At 42.3% G+C, this 21,908-nt stretch overlaps 1 protein-coding gene across 1 annotated transcript in view; it reads left to right on the top strand.

The window, feature by feature from the left end:
* Window positions 1-206: 206 nt before the first annotated feature.
* Window positions 207-21,908, top strand: part of MINAR1 (membrane integral NOTCH2 associated receptor 1) — a 176,686-nt gene continuing 154,984 nt past the window's right edge. The window contains exon 1 of the mRNA XM_068272421.1: window positions 207-675. The gene's annotated coding sequence lies outside the window, so the exon portion shown is untranslated. The remainder of the gene's footprint in view (window positions 676-21,908) is intronic.

The following is a 21,908-nucleotide window of genomic DNA, read 5'->3' as shown; positions in this document are numbered from 1 at the left end:
ACCAGAGACATGACCGCAGCCAGCATCAGCACCAGCAGCAGCAGCAGCACACATGCTAGAAGCAGACACAACACGGCTTTATTAGGAAACTAGACCTCAGCCAGCATCTCCCACCACATTACACAGAGACACACGGCTGCAGCTCACTATACGCGATCTAGGCATTCACTGCACACTGCAAGTTGGCTGATGGACTACAACACACATGCTGCACCGTGGTGCCCTCTGTAGCATTATAACATACACTGTGATTCCGCAAACTTATGCAAATAGACAACATCACTGCTGAACTGTAATCAGCTGCAGAGTGGTCATCATTGACAAGCACTGAGATCGCTGCTGCTGCTCTGTGATACCACCATGCACACATGTATCCCGCAGCGCCCTGCACAGCACGTTAACGCACACGTTGCAAATATTATGACACGACCAAACTCAGCTGAGTTATTAGGGCAGTGAGAGCTATAGCTGACAGGTGCTGAGCCGAGAGCCACCTATAGGATCTATATATGCTTGATACAGCACATGATAGATCTATAGGGGTCTGCACTATATCTTGATTATCACACCTATATTATTAGACCTTTATACATCACTCCTCACAAGGAAAGCAAGTATCAAACAGCAAGTCTTCTGGTCCTTGCGGAATCTGAGAGTCCAGATCTGAAGCTACAGGTAAGAGGTAGGGTGGGGAGGCCACAGAAGAGGGGGGCTGCATGAGGGGGATAGAGGGACTCACATAGAGGTCAGCTGATTTATTGTCTGATCTCTAATTCTCTATGACATGACTCTGTATAAGCAGCGACCCAAAGTCCTCTATGAACTTTCAACTTACATCTAATTAGGAGACCCAGAGCAATGAAATATCATTTGGTTGAAATGGATCTTTGTATTTATTTGTCAAGGGAGTCCAGGGAGAAACTATTCAATGGAATTTACTCTCCTGATCTCTCCTGAACCCTATCATGAATTTAGTTTTTGATTTGCATTAGATTACTTCAGTGTTTGTTGTATCTTATTTGTGTTGGGCTTTGTAGCTAGCAGTTTTTAAAATGTTTAAAAAATCTTGGTAAACATTCCAATGCTTATCTCCATGCACTGCTCTGCCTGTACTATCACTAGTGCATAGCCCTAATATTACATAGCCTATTAGTGGATAGCCTTACTAGTGCCTAGCATTACTAGTGCTTAGCCTTTCAATTGCCCAGCTATTAGTGCATAGCCTTATTAGTGCAAAGCCTCATTAGTGCATAGCCTTTTTAATGTATAGCCTTATGAGTGCCTAGCCTTATGAGTGCCTAGCGTTATGAGTGCATAGATAGCCTTATTAGTGCATAGCCCTGATAGTGCCTAGCCTTATGCGTGCCTAGCCTTAGAGTGCTTAGCCCTAATAGTGTCTGCCTAGCCTTATTAATGCATAGCCCTGATAGTGCCTAGCCTTATGCGTGCCTAGCCTTAGAGTGCTTAGCCCTAATAGTGTCTGCCTAGCCTTATTAATGCATAGCCCTGATAGTGCCTAGCCTTATGCGTGCCTAGCCTTAGAGTGCTTAGCCCTAATAGTGTCTGCCTAGCCTTATTAGTGCATAGCCCTGATAGTGCCTAGCCTTATGCAGGGCTAGCCTTAGAGTGCTTAGCCCTAATAGTGTCTGCCTAGCCTTATTAGTGCTTAGCCTTAATAGTGCTTAGCCCTAATAGTGCATAGCCTTATTAGTACATAGCCTTATAAGTGCATAGCCTTATGCCTGCCTAGCCTTATTAGTGCATAGTCTTAAGTTAATGGCCCTAAGAGTATATAACCTTATTATTGCATAGCCTAATTAGTGCATAGCTCTATAGGTAGGTTCACAGTGAGCCATTGCGTTGCGTCGTAACAGCTACATTGTAACGCAGAATGTCGCACTGCAATGCAAAAGCAAGCGACGGTCACAGTAAAGTTAGTCCATAGCCTGATTAGTGCTTAGCCCTATTAGTGCATAGTCCTATTGGTGCAGAGCCTTTTTAGTGTGTAGTCTTATTAGTGCTTAGCCTTATTAGTGCATAGTCCTATTATATCGTAGCCTTATTAGTGCATACCCTTATTAGTGCATAGCTTTATTCGTTCACAGCCTTATTAGTGCATAGTCTTATTAGTACATAGCATTATTAGTGCATAGCCTTATCAGTGAATAGCCTTATTAGTATAAGGGCCCGTTCTCACTAGGGCGATTAGCAGGCAATTCCTGCTAATTGCCGAAGCACTAGTGCTTTTTAAAGTGGTAGCGCAATACTAAGTAGGGCTGCTCAAATCCGGATCCGGGAGAAACCTGGATAGTTGCTATCTGGATATCTCACAGTAAACCTGTGCGGACTGGGCGGGGGGGGGGTCAAGCTTACCTGTCTGACGTCTTCCTCGTCCGTCCCTGGCGCCTCCCACGTTGCGTTTCACGTCCATCACGTGACTACAAACACTTCCTCCTTCAACCCGGAAGGAGGAAGTGTTTGTAGTCACCTGACCACCGCGTGGACCGCATCGTGGGAGGCGCTAGGGACGGACGAAGAAGACGTCAGACAGGTAAGCTTGACCCCCCAGCCCAGCCCACACAGGTTTACTGGGAGATATCCGGATAGCAACTATCCGGGTTTCTCCCGGATCCGGATTTGAGCAGCCCTAATACTAAGTATATGGCAGTGCCACGATTGCCACGGATTGATTCGGGATTAGCAGCAATCACAAAACACGTTGCATGTAGCATTTTACTGCGATTCTGGAGTAATTGCGATACAGTGCTTAAAAAAAGCATTGATTGCGATTGATCAGGAATCGCAGAAGTGTACAGTGGTTTTACTGCGCTAATCGCTGTAAAATTACCCTAACATTTTATATAGCGTTATTAGTGTATAGTCTTATTAGTGCATAGCATTAGTAGTGTATAGTCTTATAAGTGCATAGCCTTGTTAGTATACAGCCTTATTAGTACATAGCCTTAGTAGTGAAAAGCCTTATTAGAACATAGTCCTCTTTGTGCATATAATTATTAGTGCATAGCATTATTTGTGCATAGCCTTATTAGTGAATAGCCTTAGCCTTATAAGTCCATAGCATTATTAGTGCATAATCTTATTAGTGCATAGTGCAACTGAAATTCTGGTGTCAAGTACATCACATGCTTATGTGATAGTACAGAGCTCATACAACGGAAAGGCAAATACATACTGGCGTCCAATTGATTGATCTTGTTATTTTATGATGTACCTAGAAGGGGATATACTTAAAATTACTGGGAGTGTTTTTTTGTGTATTTGCATACGTTTTACAGCGAAATTCCAGATCAATATCTCATTAATGTCAACAAGAGATAGTTTAGAGTGGCTAATGTAAAGTGGCTCATTACAAAGGTGGACTTACTGTGCGTTTGGCTCTTGATGAATTGTCAAGGCAGCTATAGGCCAATCCTACGCAAGACTTGGCAGAAGCAGTTCAAATGGCATCTTTGAGCAAGCTATTAATTGCTCCAGCTCTACAAACATTCAGATAGCCATTTTAACATCCAAGTGCTGGACATTAGCCATAGAACTGGCAGATACATCCAGGATTACACTATATAGTCAAGTAAACAAAGAAGCTTAAAATGTAGCAAACTAAAGTCGTAATAATGGTTAAAGATCTATGTGTTAAAATGTTATTGTTATTGTGTCCATAGAACTGTTTTTAAACATGCCGATTGCAGTTATTGTGCCTTGCAGGTGGACCGCCTTCCATTTCTGTCCCTTGTGCTGGTTTCCTGAGATCCATAGAATAAGAATTGCTGATTCCCATAGGATATTTATGAACAGCTTGTCATGTGCCATGCGTACAGTAATAATAACATATAATGCCCTACCTCTCAAAATGGCAACATTATTTTTTGATTTCTGCATCTTACCAAATTATTGATAATGATCAAAAATCAATAAAACATTTGAGCTAATTAACTTGTGGTCTTTTAGAGCAGAAAAAAGAATAATTAGACTATGGCCTCAATTCACTAAGATCATGCTAGAGATAATAAGGCAAGAGAAAACTTACCTCCACACGTGAGAGAGTTATCTTAACTCTTCATTCCTTAAGTTACCTCTCCTGTAGTTAATTTACCTCCTCTGTAGTTAATTTACCTCCTCTGTAGTTATTTTCACATGCAGCTAATTAACAGCTTGTCTTTAACTCTGGAGTTATTTTAAGGATTGGAGAGTTAATTTAAAGACAGAAGAGTTAACTTTAGGCTTGCCTGAGGTAAAATGTTTCCTGAATACTACATGCCTTATCACCATGGTAACAACTCTAGAAGAGTTATTAAAGACAGGAGATAAGTTTAGTGAATTGAGGCCTATGGCTTCTATTCCTCGGTTGTTGAGAGCTGTAGAAAAATACCAAACACTTTTGTTTGATTTACTGAATGAGTAAATCTTTGTGAATTGCAATTTCTTGACATTTCTTGAGGTTTTTACCACACAAGTCGGTAATTTACCTCACTAGTCTGTAATTTCAATTTACTATGCGGTAACAGGTTTAGTGAATTGGAATTTTGGAAGGTGTTCAGTAAAATCAGCAGAGCAGTAATGCTTAGTGAATTGAGGCCATTGTTCATAAAACTCTGGTTGAGTATACCTGTCACAGTCATGGTAATCTGCTTGTGGTCCTCATTCTGGTAGGATGACTTGGTTGGGTTTTACTGTGGTCAAGCAAATCAAGATAGCCTTTTACGTCTGGATTTCTATTATTTCAGACTTGCATTTCCTATGGTTCTCTGCAATGCAAGTTTAATTTAAAAGAGTTACTTAGACCGCAATGTTTCCTGTTAGAAGGTTATCTGTAAAATTGTTACTTTTTTAATGGAGGATTTACTGCCTGAAGAGCAATTTATTTTGGAAAGTTTAGTTCCTCTTTAACCATCAACTCCTATTTTGTCAGGTTTAGCATGGTGGTGAACAGTAGTAGCAACTGTAAATAATCTTTGAGATGCATCCTGCTCACCTTCGGGCTAGGTTCACATGATTGGCTGACAGGTGGTGAAGTTACTAGCTTTTGGCTGCTAACACTGTGTTTGTGGCATTCGTGGTTGGCTGGAGGCAGCTGGGAATTGCAAAGGCCCAATGCCTGAATAACGACATGCCCAGTTTTCTCACATCTCACCAGGCAATAGTTCCCTTCCATCCCTAAGGACGTGGCATGCATTAGTTATCAATTACTGGATGATATGCAGTTTTTAACCACTTGGCAATTGTTGAGCCTGACCACCTCTGTGGATATGCATAGGTGGTCAGGAGGCTCGAAAATTGCATATAAGTGATGGAGGATCCCTGGCTGCTGCCTGGCTGAACTGGGCAGGAAACTCAGAGTTAAACCGCCCATGTGGACTTATTCTAGCTGTAGGAGCATCAATTGGATAGAAAGTCCATAATGCAGTAAAGCACGTTCTGTACGGTAGTTACTTAAAACTAAAAAAGCTAAAATGTTTCATCGTTGATCCATAGTTACAACCAAAGAAATTCTGAACAATTTGAGCATTTGTGGAATGTTTACAGTCTCAAAAACCTAAGAAACCTAAAAAGACTACTGGTAATTTATGCTATTAAATATGGATTTACACTTAGATATATATCACTGCTCCTCACATCTTCTCCATATGACATGTAGCACTGATGAAGGTTTACAAGCCTAAAACAACTGCAAAGTAAAGAAATTCACCAAACAAACGGGTCTGTGTTTAGCCTGTCATCTATGCTATAAATCAGTAGTGCTGTACGATGGCCATTGGGGCATAAAACCATACACATTGCTTTGTACACTCTCATTTTGGGTATTTGTACAATCATTCAATTTTTTATTATTTACATGATCCCTATCCTTTGCATTTCTCACTGTATTTATATAGCACTGACAAAGCGCACAGTGTTTTACCCAGTATATCACTCTTTGTCCATTACAAAGCCCTACTATCTAATGTGCCTACTACTTTTGAAGGCCTCTATTGGGGAAAACCGAATTACCAAAATATTTTTAGCCTGTAGAATGATATTGGAGCACCTGGTAGAAGCCCGTTCAAACATAGGGAAAACATTCAGTCCAGTTTTACACCTGAGATGTGCGTTTGCGGTGCTATGCTGTATCTTCGTATTTACAATGTTTTTTACAAGGTTTTCAATCCATTTTCTTGTAGTATTATCACAATCCTCACCTGTGGGTTGGAGAGATCGAGGATGGCGGGGTTTTTGTTAATGCTGCTGAACAAACAGTTAACAAAATTGGGTAGTCACATCATATGGCAAGCAGTGCAGGGAGAGATGATATTAATCTGACAGATGCAAGTTACATTACACAGAAATAATACCTTGCTTGGCAAATAAGAGCAAGTGGCTGTTACATTCTGGTTGACGTTTGTATTGCATTTGCATGGAAGATGGAATACTTTTCATCCCACCGACCATTTCTACAGATACGTAGTGGTGAGAGCAACTGGCCAAACACCCTAAAAAAGAAGAACACAGAGAAAACAGGAGCCCAAATGGTCCAGTATGTCACAAGAAGAGTGATGGAAAACAAAAAACAATTAGGATACTCACAAAGGAAAGAAGGTTGCACAAGGGGCAGCCAACCACTGAAAGCAGGTGGAGATCTATAAACTCAACACTACTCGGGTGTCTGGCTGGAGCTGGTTGCTGTCGCACTCTTGGGAAAAATAACAAAAGGTCCTATTGATGGCAAAGCTATAATGTACCAATGTACACCCCTCCCATAGGGTCTGCACCCACGAAAATGCGTTGCCTGTGCTTATTAAAATTCATATTTATATTAACTTGTCATCATTGAGGCAAGCCACCTCTATTTTTCTATTTGTAGCTGTTTTTAACTCCGTTTTATCCACTTGTGGGTACCTCTTACCCCCTACGTGTTGTAGTGGGGGGAGAGGGATGGTGTCCAAAACTTTATTTTCTTACCATTACTCTCATTCCCAGCTCTGGAACTTGTAGAAAATGCTGCCAAATATGAATTTCTCAGTAGATGGACAACAGCAATTTATTTTTTCCAGGCATCGGAAATGCTTTGGCTGGGTCACTTGAGAGCTTTTCATGAATCATTTCATGCAAGTGAACATGTCAGATGAGGGGAACATCTCTAAAAAAACGCATCTCTGACAGTACAGAGCATTCCCCTCTGGCTTACAGGCTGAGATGAAACACTAAATAACAAGTCTGGAGAAAGGTACATGCTTGGATTTTTTAACTGAAAATAATCTTCGCACAATAAGCTCTTGAGTAACCTTGACCTATATGAAGGAAATGTATAGCTAGTACCAAACCACTCGCGAGACATAACCCTTATACTGTACATGCGGATCCTTGCGATTGGTGGCTTTATTTTTAAAGCGATTACAGTACATTCAGTCCAAGTGATGCAAAGTACCAGTGAGATTAGGCAGTCTTTAAAACCTATTTTTGCTTAACTATGAGAAAAATAAAAAACAATTCACTCTTTTCTATAGAAATCAATATTACACTGATGCCCCCAAGGCAAGATTTATAGTTTTTATGCCCCTAGGCCAATTTTCTTGCAGCTCCCCTTCCATGTGCAGCACCCCCTCCTATTCCTTGTGCAGCCCCCTGTTCCATGTCTAACCATCATGTACAGCAGCCCCTTCAGTTATACTGTATACAGATCCTCTGAGCAGCAGCTCCCTATGGTCATATGTTACTCCTTTTTTGCAGCTTCCATAATACATTTGCAGCCTCTTCTTACATATGCAGCAAGCCCGCTTCCATATCCAGCCGCAGCAAGCCCGCTTCCATATCCAGCCACCCCTTGGCCATCTGCTGCCCAAGGCCTTCGTGGCCTTTTCAGAAATTCAGCCCTGGATGCCCCAGTAATTACTCCGCTGTTTTCCTGATCAGTCTTCTGAACATCTGCATGATTCCTTGACAAAGCTGCAGAATAGCTGTCAGATGGGAGTACTGAGATGGGAGTGATTGGTTGCAGCTATTGGTTTGCGAGAAGTAAGAATATAAAGTATATTTTATAGATTATAAACAATAGATTATAAACAGTATAAAGATTTGTACAATAAAGTGGAGTAGCCCTTTAAATCTGGCCACAGATATTGAGGGTGGAGGAATACATAAGATTTACCTGACGGCCACATTATACACAGGAACATCGGAAGCAGCAATAGTGATCAAACAAGGTTTTCTAGCCTGCACCAGATATGCCCATCATGCCTTCCACTAACACTAAGGGTCCTTTCACACCTGGGCAGAGCGGTATATTTACCAATGAAAGTCAATCAAAGTCTATGGAGACTTTCATACCTCCACGTTATGACGCGACGTGACGGAGGTAACATTTTCACTGCATTTTGAACGCTGGTCCAGAACTACGTTTTCGTTCGTCTTCTGCGGCGAGCTGTGGTAATGTGCCTCGGACCAAAAGTCATGTTTGTCTATGGCGATGAGGGATTTTAAAAAAATTACAGATGCAACATTGCGGCGCGCATGGGTGGAAGCGTATTTTGACAATAAGCTTCTGTGCACATCCGCATACCCCGAAGCAGGAAGTGACCGCAAGTGCGCGTCACTGCCTGCTTGAACCAATCCCAGATGGGAAATACCCATAAGCCTGTTTTTGGCTTTGCGATGCGGTGCAGCGGAAGCACCGCATCACTGCCACCAGTTTACAGTGTAAAACCGGCCTCACACTTGGCTGGTGAGGGCAGCTGAAGACTTGTACACATGACACTGATATAGAGGAACGGTCAGATTTTGTAATACTCTTGGGATGATATTAGGAGTCACAGTAACTCTTCCAAGGGCACCTGTTTTTAAAAATACAAGAGCATATTGAGTTTCAGCACATTATACCAGCCACTAATAGAAATTATATGTTAGGGTATATAGATGGATAGTTTACCTGTTTCTCTGTTACTACCCCACCCTTAGATGAGGTAAATACAGTACTTTTTAATTTTTTATTTATTTTTTCTTGAAAATTAAAACGGACCCAAACCAAACATTTTTTTTAATTAAAAATATTTAGTTGCACCACTCTGACACATACAAAGATAAATAAACACTCCTTCAAGCCTGTTAGCATTCCAGTGCATGCTTTTCACCCTTCTCTTTCCATAACTAGGGTTATACTGGGGGCAGCCATTAGCAATTCCTCCTTTGCTGGACACCATCTACTCCACCAGTTTGCCGGATTTTGTCCCGGCAATTTGAAAGGAAGGGAGGGGTTCCTCCAATAACTGTAAAATATTTTATATTTGTCATCATGCAGCTGAAAAAAGGCTGCTATTTATTATTATAATTTAGAAAATAGATTTTATTTCTGAAATCTTGTATTTTTAATTTGGGTTCACTTTAAGGTTTATCTCCACGAAAGATGAAAAAACATACAGCTATCCAGAAAACACCAGAACACATTAAACTACAGGTAATTGCTGTAATCAAACCTTTCCAGATGTTGTTGAGTTAAACCCGCCACCCTGGACTCTGGATGGAGCAGTACCCCTATGTTCTTTACAGCAGATCAGTTTAGAACCATATTTTGTAGGGAAAATTAACAATCACACACATCTTCCAAATGGGCTCTGTTTTTCATTTGTTGTCTAGAGATTTCTGACTTCAACAGCTATAAAGCTAATTTTTGTAGTCAGCTGGGATAACGTTGGTAAAGAACATCTAGCCCTGTAAGAAGTCCAAAACGTTCTTGCAGCAACCTGTGTTACGATTAAGAGCTTTCAGGTTTTTTTTGTTTTTAAAAATAAAGAAATCCCTATGAAAAGATGGGCTAGTCCAAAATCTGTCAGTAATGTCAGATTTCTACATCCTACTGTAAGTGACAGCAACATAGGAGAAAAGTAATTTATGTCTCATTTTACTCAGGAAGAAATGTACTTCTTATTTGAATGTGTTTTAAATTTTAAGATTTTCGTGACAGTTCCTCTTTAAAGAAGTGGTCGATCGGTGTGTCAGATTTTTTTCATTATCAGTATGATTGTAACTGGTTTAGATATGATCGCAAGTTGCATTCTTTATTGCTGTGCATCAATCTTTTCTTTCAATCTGAATGATCTTATTAAAAATATGAATGTTTGCAAAAAAATGGCACTGTTAATGGGCAGTCAACATAAAAATACATGTTCTGCCACTGTCTTTGTAATGATGGGGTGTGATATTCTGTTTTTTTTTTTAGCTCATTGGTAGAGTAGGTCAGCAGCATCAAGGGTCTCAACATACCAGACAGTGAGTCTTCTTAGGGTTAAAATAAAAACAGTACAGCTTTAGGCCTCTTGCACACTGCAAGCAAATCAGATTCCGATTCAGATTTTTAATCTTAACTGCATGCTGCGTTTTTTGATCCGTTTTTCTGTTGAATGTATTCAAGGAAAATCGGAAACGGAATCGGAATCGGAAACGGAATCGGAATCGGAAAACGGATTTGCAGTGTGCAGGGAGCCTTATTGTCAGTCAAACAATGTCCAAAACAGCAACACAAATCCACCACACTGGGTAGTTATCACACTGTATAAAACAGTGTGTCAACCCTGACCTCGAGTTACCTTCGGGGTTACAGCATACCACCCCTCTGTACTTTTAACAGCCACACCGGCTCTTCAGTGACACCCTGCCACGGGCCTCATGGCAGTCCTGGGCCACTCACCTTTCCCAGGCTTCTCCTGGATTACGAGTACTGGAGTCCAACTCCCTCCAGCACTTCCACAGCTTCCCTGCTGCAACAGACCTGGCAGCCCTCGTGGCTGCACAGCCTTTCCGGAGCCTGCTTGCTCCACACACACAGCCCACTGCATTCTGAGTGATGCAGCCTCTTAGGCAAATTCAAACAGGTGAACTAACTAACCCTCCGTCTGCCAGACTCAGGCCTGGACTTGGAGGAGTGGCGTGTAAGGCCCACCCTCTCCCAATACACACCAGTCCTGGATCCCATACATATCAGCACGATACTGTTGTTGCTAACATGCAGGGGCGCCACCAGCATACAAGCAAGCCAAGCACCCACTTGGGGCCTCACAGTGTGGGGGGCCTCGCTCTGCTGCTGGTGGCGGGCGTGCGGGCACCAGGCGGAGCGGCGGGGAGAGAGAAGTTTTAACTTACTTTCCTTGATCCTGACAGCTTCTATCTACTTCCTGTCCCGGCGTCTGTCACTATGGTAACAGTGCCCCCTGTGATGACGTACCGCATGTCATCACAGGGGAAGCTCTTACCGATGCGACGCGCCGGGAGAGGCTGAAGATAGAAGCTGCGTGCAGGATGAAGGCAGGTAATTGGAAATTTCTCTCTCCCTGCCGCTGCGCACACCCTCCTGGCTAGGGGGGAGGGGGGGGGGCATCTACCTATCTAACCTATACTGGGGGACATCATTCTATTCCACTCTGAAGTCGAAATCTGTTGTCCTCAGTCCCTTTCCCATTTTTTTTTCTGTATAGCCATTTTCTTTCTTTATTTCTTTATCATACTCCTGTAGGGTATTGCATACTTCAGAAATCAATACCTTTGACCATTCTCCTTTTTTAAATATAAATTCAAAAGTAATTTCTTTATCTTGTCCTTTGTTCTTTGCTTTAACAAACTGTGAGATCTGGTTGTATAGCAGGAAGTCTAGTTTTGCATCCCCTAAAGCCCAGTATACACTGTGGGATCTCTGCTGCCCGGCAGGGATTGGCACACAATCGTTTGGGTGACAGAGCTCTGCTTACACTGTAGAAATGCATCATGAGCCTCCAGGCTAGCAATGAGTCTGTTGCTATCAGGGGGGTGGAGAGAGAACGAGTGGCATGCGATGGGGCAGATTCCCATGGGCGGGAAGAGAGATGAATAGTGTGATTTGGCGGTGTTTGAGCAGAGGGTATCACTAAAGATTCAGCATACAGGCCACTGTGCACTGATTTGCCCCACAATTCTCAGCCAAGGCGGTCTTCATTGTCCACCTGGGCCGATATCAAACCAGCAGTTTGTATGTATCTTTAGGAGTGTGTAATTAGTTGTAATAGTTTAATCTTCCCTTTGATTGTGTTAACCACAATTCCATTAGACCAGCATTGTCCCAATGATTTTACCTGCCCTGCTCCGGCCTGACGGTAGTGACATGTTATCCAATACCGGCACTAGCGGGCTAATCTTCCTTTTTAAACCATGCTTTAGTGTTACAAGAGTCCCACTTCTGTAATATTAGCGGAGTGATGGGAGATCGGTGGACTTCTGGGATCTGTCTGTGTACATGTAAAAAGGGCACCTGGAAAAAAGGGCTCTAGATGTAGCCGATAAACGTGATTTCAGCTATATAAGGGCACTGGATATAGCCCATAAACATGATTTTGTTTATAGAAGGGCATTGGATGTAGTCGATAAATGTGATTGTGTTAATAAAAGGGCAGCTGTTTGTAGCCAATGAATGTGATTCCATTTAGAAAAGGCAATAGATGTAACCACTATTAGAATATAATCCTAACCCTAACCTTAATCCCCCATTTTGCCTAACCTTTTTTTTTTTTTAAGAGACTTTTTATTGAATTTTATGCAAATAAACAGTACATGCAAACAATATCCCCAAACCACCCCCGCCCCCCTAAACTGAAAAACCCACACTTGAAGAGCCAATATACAAAAGAAGGTGACATGAACCTAATAGAAAAATGCAAACAGTTATGTAGATGATGCTCACACAGAGACTAGCCCCTGCGATTGATTAGTAGGGAATGCCAGCTATCTCGCACATAGGACCATTCACTATGCAATGTAAACCTCACCAGTAAATGTCTGACACACTGACATTGATGTCCAGATCTGGTATTACTGTGTTGTAGGCTTCCACCCAAGCACCCCACACTTTATGAAAATTCCCAGGTTGACCCCTGACCTGATATGTCAAATTGTTCAGTGGGAGACTAAGGTTAACCAGTTTTTTAAAATTGGCAATCTTAGGCACATTAGACTGTTTCCATTTAAGCATAATACATTTCCTAGCATAGAAAAATGCAATGCGCAGGAACTTTTTCTTATGTTTGATGCATGTAACGTTGTCTATGATGCCTAGCAGCATAGTCTTAAAGGAGGTATCCACCGGGCGACCCAAAACCTTTGTCAAAAGATTAGCTATTGAATTCCAGAATAACTGAATGTTGACACATTCCCAAATACAGTGTATAAAATTAGCATCCGTATGGCCGCATTTGAAGCACGCCAAACTGATATTAGGGCCCATTTTGGCTAATCTGAGTGGAGAGTAGTATGCCTGGTGGAACAATTTGGATTAATTTATCCTGTGCGCTAATGATGGAAGACATATAGTACATTTTGAATTCACCCCAGTCAGCCTCCGTGAAGGTGTATGTGTCTGTCTGCCATTTAAGTTTAGCAGCTTCATACCTCTGGAAGACGCATTTGGTGGACAAGATAGAGTAATATCTGGAAATCACTTTAGAGGTATCTTTGTTTAGCATAAGTAATTCCAGCTCTGAAGACACAATCTGGACCCCTGTTGTGCCCCACTGAACCCGCGCCGCATCCCTGAGTTGAAAACATTGGAAGAGTGAGCCCTGCGGGAGTCCGCACTCACTCCTGAGATGTACAAAGGACTTAAAGACTCCATCCGTGTACATGTGGTTAATATACTTAATTCCGTGCTTAAACCAGAATTGTACATTGTCAAGTTTATAAAGTTCCGGCAAACAGGGGTTGACCAATAAAGGGGTACTGGGAGAGACCGCTTTCTCAATATGTGGGAATAATTTGGCAGCCGCTTTATATATTCTGACTGAAGAGTTAATCAGGAGTTACCCCTCTCTGGGCCCCACCTTTGTAAATCACATTACTGAGAGCTTCGTAGGAAGTGGCGATGTCCGCTTCCAGGTTCAGGGAAGTGTCGAGTCTATCTGAGCTCATCCAACATTGTATATATGGAAGCTGTGAGGCTAGGTAGTATAAATATAAGTTAGGCAGCGCGAGGCCACCTAGAGCTGACGGGAGTCTAAAGGCTCGTACACACGCTTGATATTATGGAACGACGGGTCCGTCGGACCCTCCCGCTGGGCGGGCGTTCCAGCGACAGTCCAGCGTGTGTACAGTCCGCCCGGTGGATCGCTCAGAAACAGCCTTATCAGTCTGCAGACAGACTGTACACACGCTGGACTGTCGCTGGAATGCCCGCCCAGTGGGAGGGTCCGACGGACCCGTCGTTCCATAATATCAAGCGTGTGTACGAGCCTTAAGTGTGGCTAAGGCTAGTCTCGGTGCCGACCCCCCGCAGATGAAGCCACTGATCTGGACGTCTAGTTTTTTAAATAGGCTCTTGGGGATATGTCGCCTAACCTTAACCCCTCATGGTGGTGCCTATGTGTGCGTATACCATAGGGTGGTATTCAGTGAGATTGTTGTAGCCGCTATTTTTGAAACATATAACCGGTATTCTCTCTGGTCGTTGTAGCCGCATTTGTCAACTAAAATATAAATGTATTCACAATGATATTAGTAGGTGCAATATTAAAAAGCTATAACCGGTAAAAATATAACTAATATTTGGCTTGATCAAATTAACCGGTATTTTGTATGAATTATTAAGGCTAAAATGTAGTTGTAAAATTAAGGGCATATAGTGTAAGCATAATTGAAATCAGGTTCTTTATTGTAACCGTAAACATTTCCATGATATAGCAGATATAAACAAGATATAGCGGATATAAAATAATAGGCGCCCTTTTCAACGCTTAAAGCGACTAATCCTGGCAAATAGCATTGAAGTCTATTGCGGCGCCTTTTTTACGCAAAAGGGCTCTGGTGCCCTTTTCATCTGATACTGTCTGACTTGTTTGTCATGCCATGAAGGGAGTATAGATGCAGAGCTATGGAGTCGGTACAAAAATCATCTGATTCCAGGTACCCAAAAGTGCTCCGACTCCTTAACTCCGGCTCCTTGGTGTAATACTTACTAGGGATGTGAAGTTGGTACAAAAATTATTCAACTTCAACTCCTCAGTTTATGAAATCACCAACTCCAGGTACCCAAAATTGCTCCAACTCCTTGACACTTCACTAACCAGTTCCTTAGTATGAGCCCATTTTATGACAATGATGAATTATGACAAATTAAAATGTAACATTTATGAGATCTAAAAATGAGTAAACAATTTCAGATAATTGGAAAGACTTTTTCACTGTTTTTGGCAAATTGATCATTTCCACCTTGACCCTGACCTTCTTCTCTTTCCAGAGAAAATGTTCAGAGCCCCTTTTTTTTGGCCAGTTTCCTGCTCTGAGAATGTTAAAAAAAGGTTAGGGCCCTTTCACACGGGCAGCTGACTTCACCGCCTATCAGCTGCTCTCCTGCACCTCTGTGGTAACAGCGATGCACAGGCGCCCCCCCCCCCAACAGAGGGAGACTCTACATGTCGCAGTTCTCTGCCGCGGCCCAGTAAAATCACCATGTGCCAACACTTGACACACGTGGTGTTACAACTGCTGCAATTCGGCTACATTTAAATTGCACCTGAATTGCACTGGCGGAAGGCAGACGGGAGGCTGAACTGCTTCGGAAAAATAGCAGTTCAGCCGTCCATCTGAAAGGGACCTAACTCAATCCAGGAAGTAAATTCGCGTACATGCAAAAAGGGGGTTGGGGAAAAAAGGGGCGCGGGGTGTAAACAATAAAAAATAATGTGTTGTATTTCGTTTACAATAATGTTTTACAAATTCAAAACATTAAATAATGTGTATGAGTTCGCAAATTGTGAAAACAATAATCTTCCCTATTTTGAAAGTGAAACTTATAATAACGTTTGTTAAAAAACAATAATATATGTATAATAATTATAATTGTATAATTTTGTGTATAACCTTCATTTATCGTTTCTTCATGTAATAAAATCTGAAAATATTGTTTGTAACAATGAAAAATAACTGTAGTAAAACATTCCTAAATATTACTAACATTTTAGTACAACTAAACCTAACCCTACTCTCACACAGAACCCTCCCTGTACCTATCCCTAACCCCTAGACTCCCCTGGTGGTGCCTAACCCTAACCACCCCCCTGGTGGTGCTTAACCCTAACCACCCCCCTGGTGGTGCCTAACCCTAAGACCCCCCTGGTGGTGCCTAACCCTAAGACCCCCTTGGTTGTGGCTACCCCTAAATCTCCCCTGGTGGTGCCTAACCCTAACCACCCCCCTGGTGGTGCTTAACCCTAACCACCCCCTGGTGGTGCCTAACCCTAAGACCCCCCTGGTGGTGCCTAACCCTAAGACTCCCTTGGTGGTGGCTACCCCTAAATCTCCCCTGGTGGTGCCTAACCCTAACCACCCCCCTGGTGGTGCTTAACCCTAACCACCCCCCTGGTGGTGCCTAACCCTAAGACCCCCCTGGTGGTGCCTAACCCTAAATCCCCCTGGTGGTGCCTAACTCTAAGACCCCCCTTAGTGATCGGTTTATTGTGTGGATAATAATGTTTTACAAATAGTGCCTGTAAAAAAATATTACGATTTACTTACTGATCGCTTTATTATGTGAATAATATTGTTTTACAAACAGTTGGTCATAAAATTTTACATAACGTTTTAGTTACATACGATAGATATGTTTGTAAACATGATTTGCCACGGGCGTAGTTATAAAACGTTAATAATCTCCGGGCGCTGTTATAAAACGTTAATAATCTCTGGCGCCCTTTTTTCCTGTTCGGCACCCATTAAACGATATTTATTATGGGAGTGAATGGCGGCGCCCTTTTTGTCCACTAGCTGCCGGCGCCCTTTTTTCCTGTTACCAGTAAATTCATCTTCAATGAGTGAATCTGTCCAAACCTGTTTCTGTGCATCTTCTGTCTGTCGAGTTCCTATGGATTTTTTAGCAGGGTAGTATAATTAATCTTCCACAATTCTGAAATTTCTGACGTCAGGTTAATGCTTAATGAACTTTCCGAGGAAATGGAAATGCTACACTGATTGCTTGTTTAGTTTCTTGTTCCAGACTGATGTTGAGGTCTTCTGACTTAGAAGCGTTAATTAGAAATCCAGAAAGTCTACCCAACTGTTCAGGGATACTTTGTAAATTTGGAAGGCATCTCCTGGACTCATTAATCATCTGCAAAATGTTTAAGCAAAAAGAAAAATGTTGTACTTCTTTCCACTTATCCTTACTCCCCTTTATCCCCTTTGTCAATACATACTACACTATTGGGGCTCTTGGTGTTCCTCTGTTTACCCCTTATATGATCAAGGCCGGATTTATACTTTTTGTGCCCCTGGGCCAAGTACGGTACGTTGTGGGTCTGCTTTCATGTGCATTAGTGCCCATTCTACATACAGCCCCCTCTTCTATGCGTTTCATCCATGTACAGCAACCCCTTTCTGTTATGAACAGCTCTGTTGGCCATCAGTTTCCCCTTTTAATGTGTTGCTCCCCATTTTCAGCCACCTCTCTAATATGTAGCAAAACCTCTTTAATTTTCAGGGGCTGCGGCTCCCCAAGGCCCAGGCCTTTGTGGCCTTTCCAGAAATCTAGCCCTGTATATGATGCCAATTTTTGCACCACTGCTGCTTCTAGCCGTTCAGTAAAAAGTGTGGATAAAAGTGTTGAAAGAAGCGCCCCTGTTTTTGCAGCATACATTTTGAAAAGTTGGAATAGAACCCCCATGGATCTAATTCTTTAATGACTGGACCTCAATATAATGGGAGCTCATATAACCCGTAATGGAAAAAATGTTTTAAATGCAGAAAGAGAAATATCCAGTCTACTCTATCATGTGCTTGACAGGTACAGTATCTGTGCAGAGCAACTTTTATATTCTCATTTTACCCCATTGGATTATATTTAGCGGTAAAAATACAATGTACATGTAAGGAACGTATCTTCCGTTCAAGCCCATGGAGAGTCTGTGTCCTCCAGGAGCCTGCCTGAGCAGTCAGCTTCCGGCCTGGCCCAGCGTGACGTTCCCAGGAGCTGTGTGTCTGCAGGCACAGCTCAGAGTGGCTATAGATGGGGGCGCACAGCTCTTCCCTCTTCATATGGACTCAGACGGCACCATAAGTGGCCGAACATGGGTACTGCACGCACAATGATTTATGCAATTGTGCAGCCAATTAAATTATGGTTCCATGATGCTCTCTGCCTAATTAAGCATGCTTTGTTTATTGAGCCATTGCCTGTGATAGCGATAGCTGCCTTGTGCTATTCTGCTGGGTGCGATATTTCTCGTGTAACTACTGTGTACAATCTTTCTTTGACTCTTGACCTAGTTATTGGATTGCTTCCTGGACCGACCTAGGAACTGTATTTGACCTGTTACTGCCTGATTCTCTGGTGCCGCGTTATTCTGATTTACCATGACCCCTGGATTGTTACTGGATTGATAAACATTTTGAGATTTCAGTACCAAGCCATTCTGATCATCTGTTGCTGACCTGAATTGTCTGAGCTTCCCGCCTGTACCTGTCTAGTGTGGTTCCGGTGGTACTCTACCCAGCCTATGCCGACGCGCAGAATCTTGGGAGTAACCGTAGTCGGGTAGGCGTAACTCCGTCTCCCATGCATGTGGGGGCTTGGCTATAGGTGAAGAGCGTGGTGTCCCATTGGGTCATAGGCTGTAGGAACACTGGAGACCTGCCAGACCTCAAAGTTTGGCTCTGAAATATTAACAAGCTGGCACATCATTGCATTACAGCAGTTCTGGAGGTGTGTTTAGTCATCAGGGACAACAAATGGATGATTTGCATACTCAGCAGTGATGCATTGTGGGACACTTTAAAGCTCACTCCAACCTGAATAATTGCAAATACCTTCTGTTTTAAAGTGAGATAAAATGCTGACATAACATTCAATAAAAATGTGTTTTCCTACAGCCTTTCTGCTCTGGAAGCTGCCATTGCATTTTATTGCATAGCTGCTGTATTTATATATTCAAATCTATTTAGTGATCCCTTTTCAGCTCTTTCTGCTTCTCAGCTCAGTACAGCTCAGTTTCGGCAGTTTGCTAATATTTACTAAATGTATCTGACAAAGGTATGTAAACAAATAATAATGTTATCACCTCTTCTGATGTGGCCAGAAGCTGCCCAATGAAGCAAGGAGCTTTCCACTGAATAACAAAGCGCTGTGTTTAACTGTTTGAATTTTGTTCTGCTACAAATTTTTTGTGGTAGTAGATTTTATGCTGTAAATAATCTTTTAGAACAAAGAGGAAATACTGAGCTTCATACCACTTTAAAGGCGCGTACACACGCCAGATTTTTTTAAACTACGGGTCGTCAGACCCGCCCACGGGGCAGTCGTTCTGACGACAGTTTGCCTGTGAGTACAGACTGTCGTCAGGCTGATAAGGCTGGTTTTGACTGATCTGCTGAGTGTCTGGTGACCCGTAGTCACAATGCTGTTTTACATAGCATTTTAGTAAGGAGGCTAATTGATCCCTTTCAGCCCCTTACGCTGGGCATACACGGCTCGATTTTGCCACTCGATTCTCCCTCTCGATTGATTCCCTGCTCGATTCCGCAGGCGATTCTCTTATCTCCCACTCGTTTTTCCATTGTGTTCAATGATGAATCGAGCGGCGAAACGATCAGGTGGGAGATCGTACATGTCGGAAATTATCTATCGAGCCATCTAAATGGCTCAGAATCGAGCCGTGTATTCCCAGCATCACACTCTGGTTCACCATGAGCTTGCTGGGCAGTCAGTAACTCTCGGTGATAAGAGCTCCTAAAGATTCTTGTGAGTCTCGAGGAAAAGGGGGTAATTGCCATTCTCTAAAAATAGAATGTCTCCTTGTAATCTTTTTCCAGATCTCATCCCCTTCATATAGATTCTGGTAAAACTGCCGGAATCCTTCTCCTATTCCCACAAGAGTAAAATTGTTTTATCTGTCTTAGCTTTATCAGGTTATATTGTTCTGGTGATGGACGTCTCTCAATTTTTTTTTAGCTTGTGGCAAATCTTTTTTTTGCTTTTTTTTGTAAAGAAAAAAATTATTTGTTTTGTGTAGGCTCTATGCCACTTATATAGATAAAGTATTTTCTTATCTCTTATCTCCTTTTGTATTTAAGCCATCATTCAAATGCAACAGGCCTTCTGAAAATCCAATATTATGTTCCCTTAGGTCGAAATATAGTAAACTATGGTCGGCCCACACTACCTCTTTATACAGTGCCTCTTCTACAGAAAGGAAAGATCTAATATTACATAAAAAATAGTCTATTCCAATATATACGTCATGTACTGGAAACTAGAAGAAGCACCGCTCTATCTCCAGGATGGATAGCTCTCCAGCGTTCCCTCGTCCATCTCTCGAGTGGTTTTATATTGGCTATATTGAGCTATGCCTGTGATTACTCAGGTTACCATCAGATAGCAGTGGCCAAATCCCCTTTTGGGTGAAGTTGTGGGTAGAAATTCTGTGTATTGATTGAGTTTAAAAACAGGCTGTGATATATAAACACACACCGTGTCTTAAAGTGAACTTTAAGTGAAAAAAGACAGATAAGATAAACATTTGTAATTATCCTTCTACTCCTAAAAATGACATTAAGCAGTTTTATGTTACATTTGAAAACTTAAAAAAGTAGATGTATTGTCTGTCTCAGCTCAATGAAACAGTCTGTCCTATGTCTCAGAGTGCTAAAATATATGAAATATTTACTTTTTTTTATCTATTCCATACTCTTAGAAGCCCAGTTCTCTGCCGGGAGAGTATTTTATGGCTGTAATTCCTTATTCCTTATTTGTGAGGGACTATAGTCTGACTGGATCCGGGCTGGAGAAAACGAGCTGCATTGCTAAATATAAACTCATTCAGGAAGAAAAAGAAGAAAAGGAACACAGTATAGGTATTTGTATGCTTGGCACTGTACATACACATCAATCTTGTCATATTACATGTCGCTTAGGGTTCTCATTAAACCTTGAACATATACTAGAGGGTTGTCAGCTTATGCAGCTGGGCGGTGCCATCTTGGCCAAGCACATTGTTGCACATGATACACCGCCCACATGTCCCTCCACCCCCTCCATAGCAAAAGAAAGCATCACTAGCATCTACGTTAGAGATGCAACAGTACAGAGCTCAATGCTGAACTGCAACCCCAAGGGTTCTAGTCCTGATTTCTGCAGGTGACAGTAACTGTGTGATTAGAAACAGACCTTATTGGCATGACTGGATTCCAGGCAAGGCCACAAAGGCCATGGCCTAGGGCACTAGAAAGCAAGGTTCGGGAAGCGGGATGGCACACAGAAGCAGTAAAACTGGCAAATACTGTATGTGGACCCCAGTGGCAAGTGCATGATCACACTATTCCTAATGCCGTCACTGTCTGTTCACTCTGCTGCAAACACTCTACCAGAGCCGGTGTGTGGCCACTCTGCTTCTTTCACAGACTCTGCATATGATTGCGACAGACAGCTATGGCTGGCTGGGTCTAGGACTCGGGGGACGTGAACAGGGGCAGCTCACTGTCTGTGACCTGAGCTATCAACATCACCGATGGCCGCTCTTCAAATCTGACTTGGCCCTCACCCAGCTCCAGCCTATTAGAGTGTAAGCTCCCTGAGGAAGAGTAAAAACCTAGACTGACCAGGGGCTTGGAGCCGATCTGCAGCCAGACAGGAGAAGAGAGACACAATGATGTATGCAAATTTTGTGTGCTATGTAAATTAAAAAATTGCACAAAATCTTAAATACATTAATTTCTAGGACCCGTAAAAGTGTTCTAAGCAATATTGGACTGCTTGGCATTACACTGTACACTTTTAACTGACATGTACAGGTCTCCTACTATATAAAAACTGTCCAGCAAATAGCATTGTCATTCCTGAATCAGATAAACATAATACAGGTATCGCTGTGGTTGGCTGAAACTCAAAAGGCAAGAAAATATTTTTTTACAGATTTGTATTG

This window comes from Hyperolius riggenbachi, chromosome 3 (assembly GCF_040937935.1).
Source record: "Hyperolius riggenbachi isolate aHypRig1 chromosome 3, aHypRig1.pri, whole genome shotgun sequence".
Lineage (NCBI taxonomy): Eukaryota > Metazoa > Chordata > Amphibia > Anura > Hyperoliidae > Hyperolius > Hyperolius riggenbachi.
This window is presented reverse-complemented; position numbering and strand designations above follow the sequence as displayed.